The 19,608-nt window shown below is 38.0% G+C and overlaps 1 protein-coding gene across 8 annotated transcripts in view; it reads right to left on the reverse strand.

Moving 5' to 3' along the window:
* The window catches only part of LOC106078874 (dipeptidyl peptidase 4-like), a 172,797-nt gene that overhangs the window by 55,540 nt on the left and 97,649 nt on the right, over nt 1-19,608 (reverse strand). The window contains exon 1 of one of the 8 annotated variants that reach the window (XM_056013704.1): nt 7,293-7,548. The exons of the other annotated variants lie outside the window; for them this stretch is intronic. The gene's annotated coding sequence lies outside the window, so the exon portion shown is untranslated. Of the gene's footprint in view, nt 1-7,292; nt 7,549-19,608 lie in introns of those variants that run through there. 8 annotated transcript variants of the gene reach the window in all.

The following is a 19,608-nucleotide window of genomic DNA, read 5'->3' on the forward strand; positions in this document are numbered from 1 at the left end:
AGGGTTACTGAACAACTCTAATAATGAACAAAAAAAAAGACGGAAATTTTTAAGAACACAAAGTTCACTACTACAAGCGCTACACAAACATAATTAATAGTGTCGCCTACTCAGCAAACCCAAACATTTTAAAAAGCCCACTGAGGTAGATCGAAGGAGAATAAAGCCCACTGAGGTAGATCGAAGGAGAATAAAGCCCACTGAGGTAGATCGTAGGTGAATAAAGCCCACTGAAAACTGTGAAAAAGTCTGCCAAACAAACATAAAGAAAAAACAAAGAACTGAACAAATTTAATTTAAAAAAATAGCAAAATTTATATACATATTTTTAATCAAATCTTATGTTAGGAAAAAAGGTTAATTACTACAATTTCTCTAAAATTTGCAATATTTATTTCCTCTTTTTAAAACAAAGATTATTTGAACACCACCATTTAATTAACTATTTGGTTAATTTTTTATTATTGATTTATATGTTATCATCGACAATGAATAATATTTTGTACAGTTTGAACTTGATTCGAGAATGGGTACAAGAATCCTGTCAGACAGACAGACGGAGAGACAGACAGACGGAGTGAGTTAATACAAGCTTTGTTTTTAAAAAATCCCAACTGAACAAACATAAAAATTGATAAGTCCACTACATTGAAATGTAGCACCAAACTGCTGGTAGACCGCTGTAGACGTAGTAGATCTTAACTTGTAACACTTGAAATAACTTGAATAGTTTCTTTAGGGAACAAAACTAAATAGACACTTTTATTACAATAGAAACAAATTCAACTTGAGAGGAAATACAATCTGGTAGACTTAAGTAATAATTTAAAATGGTATCCTGAACAAAATCTAACGCACTACAAAACATTTTTTGTTTATTCTAGTGTTCTAGAGTCGTCTTCTATCTAACACCGCTGACCACAATGTCGCTTTTGTTATTCTAGTGTTCTAGAGTCGTCTTCTATCTAACACCGCTGACCACAATGTCGCTTTTGTTATTCTAGTGTTCTAGAGTCGTCTTCTATCTAACACCGCTGACCACAATGTCGCTTTTGTTATTCTAGTGTTCTAGAGTCGTCTTCTATCTAACACCGCTGACCACAATGTCGCTTTTGTTATTCTAGTGTTCTAGAGTCGTCTTCTATCTAACACCGCTGACCACAATGTCGCTTTTGTTATTCTAGTGTTCTAGAGTCGTCTTCTATCTAACACCGCTGACCACAATGTCGCTTTTGTTATTCTAGTGTTCTAGAGTCGTCTTCTATCTAACACCGCTGACCACAATGTCGCTTTTGTTATTCTAGTGTTCTAGAGTCGTCTTCTATCTAACACCGCTGACCACAATGTCGCTTTTCTTGCATCATTCACACATTGTTTAACCTCTTCCCACCGTCACCATAGGAACACACACACTCCATAACACCCACACAAAAATTTATTTAAAAAAAAATGAACATAACAAAACAAAAAACCGCAAGATACGTAAAACACACAGGCTCTAAAAGTCCAGCTAGCATATTAAAGTTTGCTTAGTTTCAGATGAGTTCAAATGAACATTGCCCCATGAACACAAGACAATGATACAAACGTTACACCTATTATATAGGCCCAGGCTATTTCTCTGATCGATACACGACATGTTTAGTAACAAAAAAAAAATCTCTCAATCTCAGATCTAAGACATCACGTGATTATGGTGTCATTACACAGTTAGAAAAGCACTCCAAGTTCCCAGAAGAAAATAACAGAAAGCCTTTTTTTTTTTTTGAAAAAAAAAAAACAGGTCATTTCATTACAGTGTGATCGAATCCTAGCAACTGACCTCTGAGATGGGTCGATGACAAATATTTCCTGTCTGAGACTTTGGTGTTCAATCTCTTCTCGCGAGAAAACGACGTGTTTGTCTTCCCTTGACTTTAAAACAAGTAATGTAATTTAAAAAAAAATAATTCCTACTTTATGTCTAAAAGATCTATTTAAGTAAACATTCCTGTTTTATTTTCATAATTTTGTAACAATTATCTTAAAATAGCAAGAGATTAATTTTGTTGTTTTCAATTTCTATTTATAGGATTGATTTAAGTAAAGGTAAAGTTACTGCCCCTTCCAGACATTGCCAGATGATGTACAAGTAATCTATTTCTAGGGCCAACGGTAAATGAGGGTGTCATGTGGCCAGCACAACGACCAACCGTCTTTACTTTTCCCAACAATGTGGACTCGGGATGTCCTGAAAATTTTTCGATAGTCAAAATCCCAGTCTTCACCAAGATTCTAACCCAAGACCCTTGGTTAGGAACCCAAGCGCTTTACCTTGCAGGCATTACGCCTCCGTGATTGATTACATTTAAATTTTAAAAGAAAAACAAAAAAAAAAAAAAGGTCCACTATGGAGATCAAACCCACGACATTCCTCGCACGACGCTCTAGCCAACTTAGCTAACCAACCATGCATCTATCAAGGAAGCGATCCTTCTGAAATGTCAATCCAATGTATCTATCTCGCAGCACGAGCTTATCTACGACATTTCGGCTCGATGGGAAAATAAAAAGTTGTCCAAATAAATTATGTAAATTTTGGGTTTCTTAAAACTATGAACAAAATGTGAGCTAATAATAGACTACGGAAAAGGAACAAGATTCACCCACAGAAGCCACAGTAAAAGAAAACTCTAAAATAAAATCAAGAACCTGCGGTTAATTAATTATGTTGTTAATAAATTAGTAAGCCTAAAATTATTATGAGATTAGTTATTTTATAAGTTCTTTTTTGTAAGATGATCAACATGGTACCATGTCCGACAGCAAAAAAAAATCAGTTACATTTATAACTTTGGCTAGATACGTACAATAAATATGGTTTTAATATGACGGTAGAATATTCTCATTACCAGCGAATTGACTCGTCCAAATTGGTAGACTTATAAAAAGACGCACAATTGAAAATATTTATTGTCCTGAAAATTGTCCAGACTTCCGAAATGTATATTTCTCACCCAACATTTCTGATTGAGATTATTAAAATTACAAAAACTATAAAGATAAATCATAACGTTTCTTATTAAACTGTACGGATATAAATTACGATGACACTATGGTAGTAATAGTAGTTGTCCACAAAACAAGAAAAGAGGAACGAAGCCCCCCCCCCCCAAAAAAAAATTATTTCAGGTTAAAAAATATCAGTATTTTAATCAACCAAAAGCGGTCGTTTCTATCATTTCATTTGAGTCATTAAGTTCATTCACCACGTGACGATTCTCTACACAAAGCATAAAGGGGACTAATTCAAGTTATACTAATACATGTCAAGTTCAATTTCTCTCCTTTGTTCGATTCCAAACAAAATAATTAACTACCAATAGTTAATTAAATAATTCGTTTTTTTTAAATTGATTCTTGTTTTGTCGGGTACAAAAAAATAAATGCGCGAAATCTCAACTTGATCCGAAATTGAGTGTGGGAAGAAATAAAGTGAACAAACTTTTTAACAGACAGACAGATAGAGTTAATTAAAGCTTTGTAAAAGCAAACTAATTTTTAAAAAAAAAAGAAAGAAAGAACATTCATTCGGTTCCTCCAAAAACATATAACTTAAATGCGATCAACTCAACAGAAATATAATGCAACAATTTTATGAACTATCTGCACCCAACATTCATGAAACTCAACATCTTCCTGAAAGTGATTATCAGCCAAGAAAGAAAGATAACCGTTTCATTAAAGAAAGGATAAACTAAGAGAGGACAACTCTCAACTACCATTATTTTTTCGTATTTTATCATACCCTAATGAACAGATCATTCGCCTGCGTGGCCAGGAGATAACCAGTTCAGCAATTTTCTGGACTCACTGGTGCGGGTCTGACTTTTTAAAATGACGTCGTCTGCTCCTTCAAGCAAAGAGAATTTCATACTTCCGGCGTTTTGGTTTTTCAAGCAGTAAATTTTCTGATCTCATCTTGATCGATTTCATTGGCTCTGCTTTTTTATGGTAGTGTCAATTATAAACGAATGAACGGTTGCAATTCAGAAGAGAAAAAAAAATCATTTCACCACTACGTACTTCAAAAAAAAAAAAGTCCTACATCAATACTTAATTATCAAACGGTTTGAACGCGTAGCTATCAGAACGAAAGGGTTAATACAAATAAAAGCAGAGTTTTAAGCAAGATGACCAGTTTGGTCTAGAACTTTAAGCGAGATGACCAGTTTGGTCTAAAACTTTAAGCGAGATGACCAGTTTGGTCTAGAACTTTAAGCGAGATGACCAGTTTGGTCTAAAACTTTAAGCGAGATGACCAGTTTGGTCTAGAACTTTAAGCGAGATGACCAGTTTGGTCTAGCTAGAACTTTAAGCGAGATGACCAGTTTGGTCAAGAACTTTAAGCGAGATGACCAGTTTGGTACAGAACTTTAAGAGAGCTGACCAGATTGGTCTAGAACTTTAAGCGAGATGACCAGATTGGTCTAGAACTTTAAGAAATGATTAAGAGATGACTAGTTTGATGTAGAGCTTTAAACAAAGTTTGATCTAGAGCTTTAAGCAAGATGTCCTGTTTGATCTAGAATTGTAAACAATATGAAAAGACTTTCTGATAATGTACCTAAACGATTTATTTATAGCACAAGTGTGAAGTTTGGCTGGGTCGCATACTCGGCCTTGTAAATCTGAAGGGCTCGGGTTCTAATCCCCATAAAAACTTCGTTTGTTACACATTGAACTAGGACTGAACTATGTTTGCAGAGCGCCTGAAAGGCAGCACAAAAATCTTCTTTTAAACACACCTTCACTCTAAATAACATATCCAGAAAGCAAGATTTGCCCAGAAGACACTTAAGTAAGCCGATTTTTTTAAAATTTGAAAAGATAATTACTTTTTTTTTAATTTACTGCTGAAGACAATAGAAGACTAATCAGATTAGGTCTCGGTGTTTACTTGAAGAAAACAATTTGGGCCTACACATGGTTAGAGTCGTGGGTGTACTTTTGTCTTGGTAAGTGTATTCTATCTGTGTACTTTGGCCTTTGTGCAGTATTTTGGAACAAGTGGTTGCATTACGGCCCATGTGGTATAGAAGAATGTATAAGTATACATGTCTTTCTGGTGCATGTGAGGGCAGGGCCGGCCTTAGGCATAGGCATACTATGCCGCCGCCTAGGGACTCCAATAGGAAGTGGACTCGCACAGGACTCATTTATTTTTTAGAGAAGAAACAGCGAAACTTGTGAGCAATGTTATTGTTGGAGCACACTAGGTTATAAATAAATGACATTGTACTTTTTCGATGTTTATTTTTTTAAATTTCATTTGGGGCCACCAAATTAACCTCGCTTAGGGCCTCCAATTAACTAAGGCCGGCCCTGGTGAAGTGCATTAGCTCCACCTGGGACTTTTGTTGTTGTCGCCAAAACTATTATGGTATGCATGGGTGTATCTTTGTAGGTGTATTGATTTCAATGTCAGTGTGTTAGGTACTGGTTCGTTGGTATAATATGGTCTATATGTGCAATTGAGTATGTGTAATTTGATACTTGCATGTGTCATATATTCTATCAGTGTATAGTTTATGTTTATGGATTATAATATATATGTGTGTTTATTATAGTGTTAGAGTGTTATGAACCATAATTTACGGTATAAGGTTGCCCTGGATGTGGCAAAATATGTAGGTCACAACTGGGGCTGCGTAGCCACGGGAAATACTAGCCGGATATGACCCACTTATTATATGTATATGTGTATATATATATATATATATATATATATATATATATATATATATATATATATATATATATATATATATATATATATATATATATATATATATATATTCATCTACGTATATTTTTTTTTGGTCAACGTATGTGTATTTCGCTGCCATTACAGTCAATGCACGTATATTTCGGTCTATAGGTATATTTTGTGTCTATTTGTATTGTGATGAGAGTGAGTTACAAGAGATTAAAGTGAGTTACAAGGGATGAAAGTAAGTTACAAGGGATGAAAGTGAGTTACAAGGGATGAGAGTGAGTTACAAGGGATGAAAGTAAGTTACAAGGGATGAAAGTGAGTTACAAGGGATGAAAGTGAGTTACAAGGAATGAAAGTGAGTTACAAGGGATGAAAGTGAGTTACAAGGGATGAAAGTGAGTTACAAGGGATGAAAGTGAGTTACAAGGGATGAAAGTGAGTTACAAGGGATGAAAGTGAGTTACAAGGGATGAAAGTGAGTTACAAGGGATGAGAATGAGTTACAAGGGATGAAAGTGAGATACAAGGGATGAAAGTGAGTTACAAGGGATGAAAGTGAGTTACAAAGGATGAGACGAGTTAAGCTATAGTAGTGCCAGTTACAAGACATGAGGGTGAACTGGGTGACAGAAAGATTTTCTCGAAATGGAGTTTCAAACCGAAGAATACAAAAGTGAGTTATCGGATACAGTGATGGCTTACAAAGCAAGGGATGGAGAGATGGGTAACAAGTTGTTGAATATTTTACTGGCATTCAGAGATGGGTTACAAGTTGTTGAACATTTTACTGACAAGGAGAGTTGGGTTACAAGTTGTTGAATATTTTACTGACATGGAGAGATGGTTACAAGTTGTTGAATATTTTATTGACATGGAGAGATAGTTAGAAGTTGTTGAATATTTACTGACATGGAGAGATGGGTAACAAGTTGTTGAATATTTTACTGGCATGGAGATTTGGGTTACAAGTTGTTGAATATTTTACTGACATTGAGAGATGGGTTACAAGTTGTTGGATATTTTACTGACATGGAGAGATGGGTTACAAGTTGTTGAATATTTTACTGACATGGAGAGATGGGTTACAAGTTGTTGAATATTTTACTGACATGGACAGATGGGTTACAAGTTGTTGAATATTTTACTGACATGGACAGATGGGTTACAAGTTGTTGAATATTTTACTGACATGGAGAGTTGGGTTACAATGTATATGATGTGTGTTCCTGATATAGAGAGATGGGTTAGAAGTTATTGGATATGTTACTGGCATGGAGATATGGGTTAAAAAGCATGTGATGTTTTAGTGACATGAAGAGATGATTTACAAGGCAAAATATATGTTAATGACATCAAGAAACGAGTTAAAAGGTTTGGCTGGTGTTATGTACGAGGAGGGATGGGGTACTAGATGAGCTACATGGCAGGCTAAGAGTTAAAACGCTAGGTAGTCCTTAACCTATTTTAAAACAAGTCTACATAACTCTCAGATATAAATACAATTTAAACGCTTCTACTCAATCCAAAATCTCACTTATGAACACCTATAAATACTTCCAATCACAGCACACGGATGACTATTACCACGCTGTGGTAGAGCAAGAAGTGCACAGGCTATACAAATACACAAGTCACTCGATTATAAATAGCACAACACTCACTGATCTATATAATAAGCGATGCGTAAAAAAAAAGCTACATTTAGAAGCACATTTCTGAAAACACAGTGAGCGTTTTTTTTTTATAGTAAGTTGAAATCTTTCTGGCAGGCGTTTACCCTAGATACAAAACTCCTGGACTGCCAGCCACTGGTTTTCGATGGATGAGAGGAACGGAGTGAGAGAGAGAGAGAGAGAGAGAGAGAGAGGGGGGAGAGAGAGAGCGTAAAGAGAGACAGAACTGATAGATCGATGGTGAGGTGGTGGTATAAGATCGATGGCGAAGGAACAGGAAAGAGAGAAGGAATGGAAAAAAAAAACAGCATACATACGTGGTAATGAGGGAATGTTTTGTTCAGGTGAACTGAATGAACATGTGGTGAATTGAATCAGGGAATGTTTTGTTCAGGTGAACTGTATGAACATGTGGTGAATTGAATCAGGGAATTTTTGTTCAGGTGAACTGTATGAACATGGGGTGAATTGAATCAGGGAATGTTTTGTTCAGGTGAATTTGTATGAACATGTGGTGAATTGAATCAGGGAAGGTTTGATTTTCACTTGGCGTTCAATAGTAGATAGCCATCATGCGAATTGGTGCTGAGATGGTTAAAGTGGTACTGCTGAGTTCTAGATGTGTCACTGCAGTTTTGGCAGTTGGTTGTATGTGTTCTATGTATCTGAGTTGAGTGTCAGCTGCATTTGTGTGTGCGGGGGGGGGGGGGGGGAGATAGGCTGGAGGAGTAATATGGGCATGTAGCAAATGTTTACGTATTGCTGATCGAAGGCATTATGCTGTCCCAAAGCGCCCCCCCCCCACTCCCCCACACTGACTCAAATGACAGGACCCTATGCTGAAATTTTATGTCAGTGTCTTTTCTAAATAATGATATGAGATGATATGATGACAACGCCTTGGATAGTGTACTGTGTCAGAAGGTGTTTGAGAAAAACAAATTGAAGAAGGTTACAATGTTTGTCGTCAAATATGCCACTGACAGCATGACAAACTACTATGTCATGGCAGTAGTTAAACAGTACTCGTTGGAGTACAAAACTACAGTTTCATTAGTTTGTGTTTATAATTTAGTCTAGTGATTGGCAAACTACGGACCGTGGGCCAACTCCTGCCCAGTGAAAGGCTTAGTCCGGCTCATCGCATTTTATAATAATAATTTTAAAATAAAAATATATTTAACCACTTGCTGTGAAAACTCTCAAGTTTGAATACCAGTTGAAAAAGTGGAGCAAACATGCGAATTTTGCGAAATAAACACAATAAATGTCAAGGGTCATGTTTTAAATTTGAAACAACAACTTGTTCTAATTAGCTAGCCTACATTGGTCTGATTCCTGGAGGTGAACGTCTATGTGGTGAAGAAAAAGCATGGCGAATTTCAAAGTTTTCAAGACTTCAGTGTCAATGAGAAAGACTGAGATATTTTCAGTGTATGGCCTACTGTGAAAAACTGAAACCAGACTTATAACTTGAGTTAAACACCAAAACTAGAACACTAAAACTAGACTTATAACTTGAGTTAAACACCAAAACTAGAACACCAATAAAAGATTTATACAATGGCGTATCCAAAGCGTTATTTCGTGATAGCTAGGCGCGCTAGCAGACAGACAGACAAACAAACAGATAGATAGATTGATTGAATAATTGATTGATTGACAGATAGCTAGATACCTTTCATTGAACGACGTACGTTGAGTCACTGATCTTCAGATGTAACATAAGACAAACAGATCTTAGCAGACGTTACAAAAATGACCTCATCAGGCACACTCTGAAAGTCTGACATAATGACCGACATTATTTACCCCCCCCCCCCCACCTGATCTTCTCTTTTGTTCCCCTTCGAGCTCGCTCCACCACTCACCTAAACACCTTGCCCCCCATCCCTCCCCCCACATCATTGTTTTATTTACAGAAAGTAGAGAACTGGAGCGCTAGCATCTGTTAAACGTTCGCAAAGCTATTTATAGACGGCTCCCTATGCGTGAGTGTCTTAAGTCTATCTATCTGTGTAGGTGTATGTGTGTGTGTGCGCGCGCGCGCAAAGGATTATGGGAGTACAACGAAATGCTGATGTTACGATGTACCCGTCTAAGAGATTATCAACACAAAGATTTTGATAAGAAAGTGCGTGGAGTAGGTCAGTGTGGGAGTGTGTCTGTGTGTGAGTGTGGTAGGGGGTGGGTATTGGAGAATGACAGAAAGAGAAAGAAATAGTTCTACCACTGTTTGTTGCTGAAGATTTACGACTTCCAAGAATCTCTCTGATGATGCAATAATCTTGGAGTGGAACAGCAACACTTGGTTCGTGAATATCAGTCATTAAACATATATAGAAGGGAAAGACTGGTCCTTTTCTGTCTATAAAGAAATAACTTTATCCTTGTCTGTAGTCACTCGTCGGCCATAGAAACAGCTGCTTCCATGGATCGCAAGGTCTGCAAGGGGTATCTTTACTTTCCCTTTCATTTTTTAGAATTTTTTTACTTTCTATAAATTGTGTGAGTGTGTGTATTCATTTTAAATATTTCTTTTCCAAAATCTAAGCCTCATAGGATACAGTCAAATTGTAGACTCGCATGTTTCTATTTTCACTACTGCGGGTGGCGTGTGACCGAGAGACGACAGGGGTAAAAATGCGTTGAGGGCATCGTAATAGAACCTCTCACGCCACGTTAAGCTAGTCCAGTCCACTAGAGTGAGTACACTGTATTCTTGTGTGAAAAATATGATACATTTCAAGTTATATTTCTGTCGCCATACAGCCAACTGAACCAGAAACTAATATTCACTTGACTTACACAAATACATCTCATTTAACGATCCGAAATAGAAAAAAAATCAGATCGCACCCCCTCAGCCCTCCGCGCATAATCAGATCATTTTGAAATTCATTTCTCGCGCATGTACATTGACTAATATTTCACCTTGTAAATTACATATCATTGCAGACTGCAGTATAGAGCAGTTATGCCAACCTACGGACCACTGACATACTCTCGGACCATACGAACTATTATCCGACCCCTTTAAAGCTAAGCCCACATTGCTGAGTTTCGTTTCCATTGAAAATGGTTATGCATATATTAGTGAGATTTCTATGATATTCAGCTCTGAAGTTACCCGTAAAATGCGTTTGTAAAATTTATGCGGCCCTCGAACTGAGAAAGGTCGACCTCAGAACTAAGAAAGGTCGACGCGGGGACTGAGATAGGTCGGCCCCAAGACTGAGAAAGTTCGACCACTTACTGGAAAAGGTCGGCTCCCAAACTGAGAAAAGTAAACCTCAAGGTCTGAGAAAGTTCGACCACGGACTGGAAAAGGTCGACTCCCAAACTGAGAAAAGTAAACCTCGAGGTCTGAGAAAGTTCGACCACGGACTGGAAAAGGTTGGCTCCCAAACTGAGAAAAGTAAATCTCGAGGTCTGAGAAAGGATAACTAAGAAAGGTCGTCCCCAGGTCTGATAAAGATACATCCCCGGACTGAAAAAGGTCGACCTGCGGAATGAGAAAGGTCGGTCCAAGGACTGAGAAAATACATACCCGGACTGAAAAAGGTCGACACGTGGTCTTGGAAGGGTTGGCTCCATGTCTGAGAAAGGTCGGCCCCAGGTCTGAGAAAGGTCGGCTCCATGTCTGAGAAAGGTCGGTCCTAGGTCTGAGAAAGGTCGGCTTCATGTCTGAGAAATGTCGGCCCCCAGTTCTGAGAAAGATCGGCTCCATGTCTGAGAAAGGTCGGCCCCAGGCCTGAGAAAGGTCGACCCCAGATCTGAGAAAGGTCGGCCCCAGGTCTGAGAAAGGTCGGCCCACGAACGGAGAAAGGTCAATCCTAGTTCTGAGAAAGGTCAGCCCCAGGTCTGGAAGGGTTGGCTCCATGTCTGAGAAAGGTCGGCCCCAGGTCTGAGAAAGGTCGGCTCTATGTCTGAGAAAGGTCGGCCCCAGGTCTGAGAAAGGTCGGCTCCAGGTCTGAGAAAGGTCGGCTCCAGGTCTGAGAAAGTTCGGCCCCAGGTCTGAGAAAGGTCGGCACCAGGTCTGAGAAATGTCGGCCCCAGGTCTGAGAAAGGTCGGCGACTATTGTTGTATAACATGTTCAGTGCAGTCGTTACAAAATAAGCAATGACATCAGCTGGTTGCTACAAACTGTTTCCACAGAACCAACCACATTCTAACACCATTAATCCCTGACCAATTAGGTGTGTAAACATCCCATAGGCCTGGACGACTCCTCAAATACCAGGCTTTAGACACCGGCCTGGATATCGATCCAAATGTAAGGACTAAATTAACGTGAGCATAATCACCGAACATGATTGGAAGCAAGCTAACTGACAGACTAACAGACATCACAAAAACATACGGACAATGTTGACATGGACAGAAAGGTAAGTACCTCACGTGAGTACGATCGATACCAGAAGAACTGTTACTAGCCATTCCTGACCAATCAAGTGTGTAAAATCCTATTTCCTATAGGTCTCAATTACCTATCAAATACAAGCTGTAAAAAGCTGCTTCGAATGGAGGAGACAAATATGTACGAGGTTATTAAATTTCTAGGTTAAATCATTGAATGAAGTTCAATCTATGTGGGCAATTACTTTGTTGTTGTTTTGTTTAGGTTAATTTAGAAGTAATTAGAATCGAAAAAGCTTGGAAACAGTTGGCATATTAGCATTCAACTAAATAAGGGGGCAGCAAAAAAAAAAAATGGTAACAAATGTCATATTGATAGATACTAACACATTTTGAATCGTTTTAGTTATTATTCAACTCAAATGTTTATGGTCCAAGGCAAGTGAGAGAATCAGGGATAATTAGTCAGTGAGAGTCAGTGAGTCAGTGGTCAGTGAGAGTCAGTGGTCATTGAGAGTCAGTGAGTCAGTGGTCAGTGAGAGTCAGTGAGTCAGTGGTCAGTGAGAGTCAGTGAGTCAGTGGTCAGTGAGTTATTGGTCAGTAAGAGTCAGTGAGAGTCAGTGTGAGTCAGTGAGTCAGTGTAAATCAGTGGTCAGAGCCAAGAATTTTATATAGTGAATAATTTTAAGTAAACATTTTTTTTTCCTAACTATGTAATAATTTTAATGAATATAGATAATAATAGATATACGTTACATAACTATTAACTATTAAATGTCTGTGTTTCAAACACCAAAAATATAATACTGTTTACAAAGCGGTAATACTGAGGATGAAATTCCTTCTGTATCGTTGGGCTATACGTTGGAAAAGAAGACGTCTTATTCTTCTTCGTCTTTGTTCTTATTTTACATGCCGGAGGGAAGTCTTTCAATATTATTACATTTAGGATATTCTCCATACAAAACATAATACAAGGGAAAAAAAGAGATGGGGGGGGGGGGGAAATAAGCTTCATCCCAACACCGACCCGCCCTTCCAGCAACTGATAAAAACTAAAACATTACTGAGCAATGAATGAGTTCCCGGAGCAGACTCCCCGAGTGTAAATCTAGTGCACAGTCTACACAAAGCATTAGCCATGAGAAATGTCAATCAATGGCATCTCTTTTCAGTGCGTGCCCATATTTATATGGTAAATAAAGAAAGCTGCGAGAGCAAGTTGCACAGAGGGAATCGATGTGTGTTATGTGTAACGGTGTAGCAAGCTAGCAACAAATGTACTCGCGTCCCAGCATGTAAATACAGAAACATGTGTTTTATAAAACAATTGTATGCTGCGGTGGCGTGGGGGGAGAAAAAGGGGGCCACGGAAAACTGTTAGGAACGATTAACTCGCCTTAGTCCAGGGGTTCTCAACCTGTCGGTCGTGACCCCTTGGGGGGGCGATTGACGGTTTGCCAGGGGTCGCCTAAGACCATCGAAAATATGGATTGTTCTATTGCTGTTTGTGTGTGTTTATGTGTTGATGGGGGTCGCGGAAGAGTTGGGGATTGAAAAAAAAGTGGTCGCGAGCTTAAAAGGTTGAGAACCGCTGCGGCTTAGTCTGTTCTATCGGAGAGGGCAGAGAATATTTGGATGGTTCTCTATTAAAACAGGCATTTAAAAAAAAAGCAATAAACGAAATACTTCGTCTCTCGTTTTCATGAATACACCGAATGAAGAAGTACATTTTCATTTTCAGACCTTACGATCTGTGGGGCAGATGATGTCAAGGTCATCTGTTTCTGTGGCCCAGGGTTAACGAGAGTGTCATGTGATCAGAACAACGACCAATCGCCTTTACTTTTCCCTAACAAATGTCAGGTACCCCTTAGAGTTGGGAGGACTCAGAGGCGCCCTAAGCATCCCGAAATTAAAAATTTAAGTCTTCACAAGGAATCGAACCCGGGACTCCCCGGTTCGGAAGCTAAGTGCTTTATCGCTCAGCCATCGCGCCTCCGAATGACTAAAACAATACACATACCTGGCTAGTTCACAAGAAGAACGTTATGTACTAACAAAAAGTAACTGAAGTAGTATTAGCAAGAACAATGACTCATTTAGTAGGAACTATAACCTACATGACAATACCTTGAGTAATATTTGATGGAACGGTGGCTGATGTAGGAACGATAACTTTTGTAATAACAGTAAGAATGATAAATGAAGTACGGTAATAATTATATTCGTCTATAAGCTCATCACATGTGGTACATTTATTTTTACTGAGTCCTCTTGTATTTGCTTGTCTAGAATGTGGTTCAATACTTGGTGAAGTAATTAGGGATTAACTTGTTTTTAAAGCGTTTTTACAGATTCCAATCTCACATTCGGAATATTGAATGATATTATATCCTAGATAGCGACTTAAACAATGGTAGAATTTGTAAGTTATGGAGAGTTGTATGTTCAAATAAGTGTGAATAAGGCTTGAGGGCTGTAATGTAGAGAGTTTAGCTGTCCAATGAAAAGTGCAAGGTTTAACATTATTGAGGGTAGAGCTGTCCAATGAAAGGTCGAATGCTTAACATTACTGAGGGTAGAGAGTTTAGCTGTCCACTGAAAAGCCGAATGTTTAACAATACTGAGGGTAGAGAGTTTAGCTGTCCAATGAAAAGACCCATTTTTAACATTACTGATGTTAGATAGTTTAACTTCCTATGAAAAATCTCATGCTTCTAAACACTCAAACTCAGTATAAACTTGCTACCTAGCTATTGTACTGCCACCCGCTACCCTCATAGCTTTTGTTCCCATGGCTCAGTGTTAGTTCAAACAGCTGAATGTCAAACGTACACACACGAAAACTTTTCTAGTCAGTTTCAAATCCTGCAGGCAGGGAAGGTCAATACACTTGGCACGGAACCATGGATGGTTGCGGTAGTGAGGTATGACGATGATCCTGGGTTCAACGCCCACCGCCCTCCTGACCAGAGGTGTAATGAGGTGAGGGGGCAAAGGGAGCATGATGCCCCGAGCGCAACCCTCAGCGGGGCGCCACACTCAGGGAGAAGTCAAAAAAATAAAATTATTGTAGATATTTTGATTAAGTCATACATTCTAAAATTATTTGTATTATATTATTATTAAATACTTTTTAATTATAAGCCTATATTTCTATGTGATGGGTGGGGGCGCCAATAAAGTACCGTGCGCACGTTTTGCTCACTACGCCTCTGCTCCTGAAGAATTAGGCAGGAAGTAATAATTCACCGGCATAACATCTGTTTTGATTTGAGTTTTAAACACATTTCTAGGTTTATTATTATTATTTATTTATTTATTTATTTTTTTTTTGCTTTCTCTTCGTAGAACGAAATCTATTGCCACTCACGATCTGTTCTCGTTTGAGTTCATCAATCAAGGCACGTTTTAAGTTTATGAGGGTAGAAAACTTTAGCCGTTAGATTAAGTTGAGACCACGTGCTCTCAAAACTTGACTCGTGATTGGTTCATTGGTTTAGAGATTTGATGGATTCCGTAAAAACTAAATTAATAGGTCTGCATTCAAACAAGAAAAACAATAAATACTTGATTTAAAAAAAAACAAAATGTCCTGATAGACAGATTATTTTTCTCTTAATAAATTATCAAAATTAGATTTAAAAGAAAATGAAACATTTTTACCCCTTCCCATTCCCCCCCCCCCACCACTAACCGAGAAAGAACCCTGGTTAAGTGAATGTATACATCTAATACACTTTATAATATTCTATAATGCTAGGTCTTCAGATCTAGGTGACGATGCGCAAAAGGTTCGTGAACATTAATTTATTAAACTCTGGAATGAATAGGCCCTAAATGCGGAAATAGCCGAAAGCATAGAGTTTGTTCAGGATAACTATTTTTTAGTTCTCTAGCTAAATTGAAACTGATTTCTATTTTATAATTTGAATATTTATAATGGTCAGTGTACAGTTCTCCAGTGTGACCAACACGCTAGAAACTCTCGATATAAATCAATATTCAAATTTATAGAAAAATCGTTAGAGCCGTTTTAGAGATCCGTGACCACCCAGGTTGATGAGTCCGAACCCTACATTATTAGCTGTATTTGTAAATACTGAATGATTAACTTCCCTTGTCTTGTATCAAACAAAATATAATTACCAGTAATTAATTGACAATTTTTTTTTGCTCATTCCTGTCTTGTCTATGCCAATGAATAATTGTGGAAAGTTTCAAATGATACGAGAATGGGTTGGAAGAAATAGCGTGTACATACTTTTACCAGACAGACAGACAGACAGACAGAGTTGATATAACCTATGTAGAAAATATTTGCTTTATGAAATACTTAGAGCTTCGATTCTTCCGTATTCAATACAATGGACAGAATCAGCTTACTTGCGAAGATCAATTTAAAACCATTGTAATCAACACAACTCTCCTTAGGTTCATAGATTCTGGGCATGTAACCCGAAATATAATCTAAATTTGGATTACTTCCTAGATTATTAAAAACAAAACATAATTAAAAGAAAAGAGAAAAAAATCGAATAACTGTAAACCAGCTTCAAAAAGGTACACATGAGAGAAATCGTCTGATATTCTGTAGATTACAACTGGGTCTAGTGGCAGTGGCGTAGCTAGGAAGTTTCAATCGTTTGGGGGCCCGGGGGCTTGACCACTTTGAGGGCCCCTGCATTTTGTGTAATATTTAATTTTAATGTAAATAAACACTCGTTTGGGGGCCCCCCTCAAGTGGAGGCCCGGGGGGATTTTCAAATTCTCCCCCTCCTCCCCCCACCCTAGCTACGCCACTGTCTGGTGGGAAGCATTGGAGATAAATACGTCCAAAAGTTATCATTAAAGAATATAGCGAGACATTACCAGCTACGAGAATGGCAGATAAATGGCAAAATCAATACTCATAACAATGCACTCGAATGCAGCCTATAAAAGATGTTCACAAAAGTACCATATTCTCGTTATAGCGTAGTTCAAAATATGCGAAATGATAATTAAATGAAGCTGTGTTCTCTTATTCTTTTTACTCCTTCGCGTTTTATCGACTTTTTAATATTTCCACTTCGGCACAGACCTGCGTGCTTTAAGAGTCATTTGAAATTTGATTTCCTGAGATCAATTATTGGCACAATTCTTCATGATAGAGGCCAGTTGTGTCTGAGCACATCTCAGAGACCGAGGGTTCCCCAGTGATTGAATGGCTACTTAGTATGCTGGACGTGGAGTAGAAAGGAGTTCAAGGGTCACTGCATAAGTCATTCGAGTCATTGTTGGTAGCCAGGCATGTATGGTAGTTTGATGACTGGATATGAAGGGCCAAGTCATGTAGGGCCAAGTGATGTAGGGCCAAGTGATGTAGGGTCAAGTGATTAAGGGCCAAGTCATGTAGGGCCAAGTCATGTAGGGCCAAGTGATGTAGGGCCAAGTGATGTAGGGTCAAGTGATGTAGGGCCAAGTGATGTGAGGGCCAAGTCATGTTGGGCCAAGTCATGTTGGGCCAAGTCATGTAGGGCCAAGTGATGTAGGGCCAAGTCATGCAGGGCCAAGTCATGCAGGGCCAAGTCATGTAGGGCCAAGTCATGTAGGGCCAAGTCATGTAGGGCCAAGTCACAAAATGAATTTTGGGCAACACAATGCATTTGTTTTCTAGAAAAAAAAACTATTTATTATAGATGACCTTATCAGAAGTCAAAGTAGAAAGTGATAGTCTTAGATTAAGTAATAGTCTCTGAGAAAGTGATAGTCTTTAAGAAACTGATAGTCTTTGAGAAAGTGATAGTCTGTAAAAAAGTGATAGTCTGTGAGAAAGTGATAGTCTCAGAGAAAGTGATAGTCCTTGAGAAAGTGATAACTTTGACAAAGTGATAGTCTCTTAGAAAGTGATAGTCTCTGAGAAAGTGATAGTCTCTGAGAAAGTGATAGTCTCTGAGAAAGTGATAGTCTTTTAGAAAGTGATAGTCTTTTAGAAAGTGATAGTCTTTTAGAAAGTGATAGTCTTTTAGAAAGTGATAGTCTTTTAGAAAGTGATAGTCTTTGAGAAAGTGATAGTCTTTTAGAAAGTGATAGTCTTTTAGAATGTGATAGTCTTTTAGAAAGTGATAGTCTTTGAGAAAGTGATAGTCTCTGAGAAAGTGATAGTCTTTTAGAAAGTGATAGTCTTTGAGAAAGTGATAGTCTCTGAGAAAGTGATAGTCTTTTAGAAAGTGATAGTCTTTTAGAAAGTGATAGTCTCTGAGAAAGTGATAGTCTCTGAGAAAGTGATAGTCTTTTAGAAAGTGATAGTCTTTTAGAAAGTGATAGTCTTTTAGAAAGTGATAGTCTTTTAGAAAGTGATAGTCTTTGAGAAAGTGATAGTCTCTGAGAAAGTGATAGTCTTTTAGAAAGTGATAGTCTTTTAGAAAGTGATAGTCTTTTAGAAAGTGATAGTCTTTGAGAAAGTGATAGTCTCTGAGAAAGTGATAGTCTTTTAGAAAGTGATAGTCTTTTAGAAAGTGATAGTCTTTTAGAAAGTGATAGTCTTTTAGAAAGTGATAGTCTCTGAGAAAGTGATAGTCTTTTAGAAAGTGATAGTCTTTAAGAAAGTGATAGTCTTTTAGAAAGTGATAGTCTTTGAGAAAGTGATAGTCTTTTAGAAAGTGATAGTCTCTGAGAAAGTGATAGTCTTTGAGAAAGTGATAGTCTCTGAGAAAGTGATAGTCTTTGAGAAAGTGATAGTCTCTGAGAAAGTGATAGTCTTTGAGAAAGTGATAGTCTCTGAGAAAGGTAGAGTCTCAGACTAATAAGTTCAAGCATGCTCTGTGTAAGGGAAGGTAACTCTGAAATATCTGAATAACAAATTGCGTTCTGTGTAGGAATCGAATGTGCCTTTCATTAACAATGGGCAATAGGCAGAGCACAAAAAGTAGATAATGATTGTGTGCTGTATTAAGTGTAGGAAGTATATAAGCTATGTAGTTCAAAAGGTATGCTAGGGAGTTATATAGCCAGCACAACGACTAACCGCCTTTACTTTGAGGGACGTCTTAAATATGCCGAATACAAAATCCCAGGCTTCAACGAAATTAAAAAATTTGACCCCTAGGTTCGGACGCCAAGGACACTACCACTTAGCAACCACGGTTCCTAATAGCCAATACCAACCAATGTGAAAGCCAATACTAACCAATGTGAAAGCCAATACTAACCAATGTGAAAGCCAATACTAACCAATGTGAAAGCCAATACTAACCAATGTGAAAGCCAATACTAACCAATGTGAAAGCCAATACTAACCAATGTGAAAGCCAATACCAACCAATGTGAAAGCCAATACCAACCAACGTGAAAGCCAATACTAACCAACGTGAAAGCCAATACTAACCAACGTGAAAACAATACTAACCAACGTGAAAGCCAATACTAACCAATGTGAAAGCCAATACTAACCAATGTGAAAGCCAATACTAACCAATGTGAAAGCCAATACTAACCAATGTGAAAGCCAATACTAACCAATATGAAAGCCAATACTAACCAATGTGAAAGCCAATACTAACCAATGTGAAAGCCAATACTAACCAATATGAAAGCCAATACTAACCAATGTGAAAGCCAATACTAACCAATGTGAAAGCCAATACTAACCAATATGAAAGCCAATACTAACCAATGTGAAAGCCAATACTAACCAATGTGAAAATCTTTTCTGTCTTAGGTATCACCCCTTCCCCTAATTTTCTTACAAAACCTGAGTTATTCCAGAAGTATAATTTAAAATAAATGTGTTTTTTTTTCACGCAAACACACACACAAAGCAAAACAACATT

The sequence above is a fragment of the Biomphalaria glabrata genome, chromosome 16, assembly GCF_947242115.1.
Source record: "Biomphalaria glabrata chromosome 16, xgBioGlab47.1, whole genome shotgun sequence".
NCBI lineage: Eukaryota > Metazoa > Mollusca > Gastropoda > Planorbidae > Biomphalaria > Biomphalaria glabrata.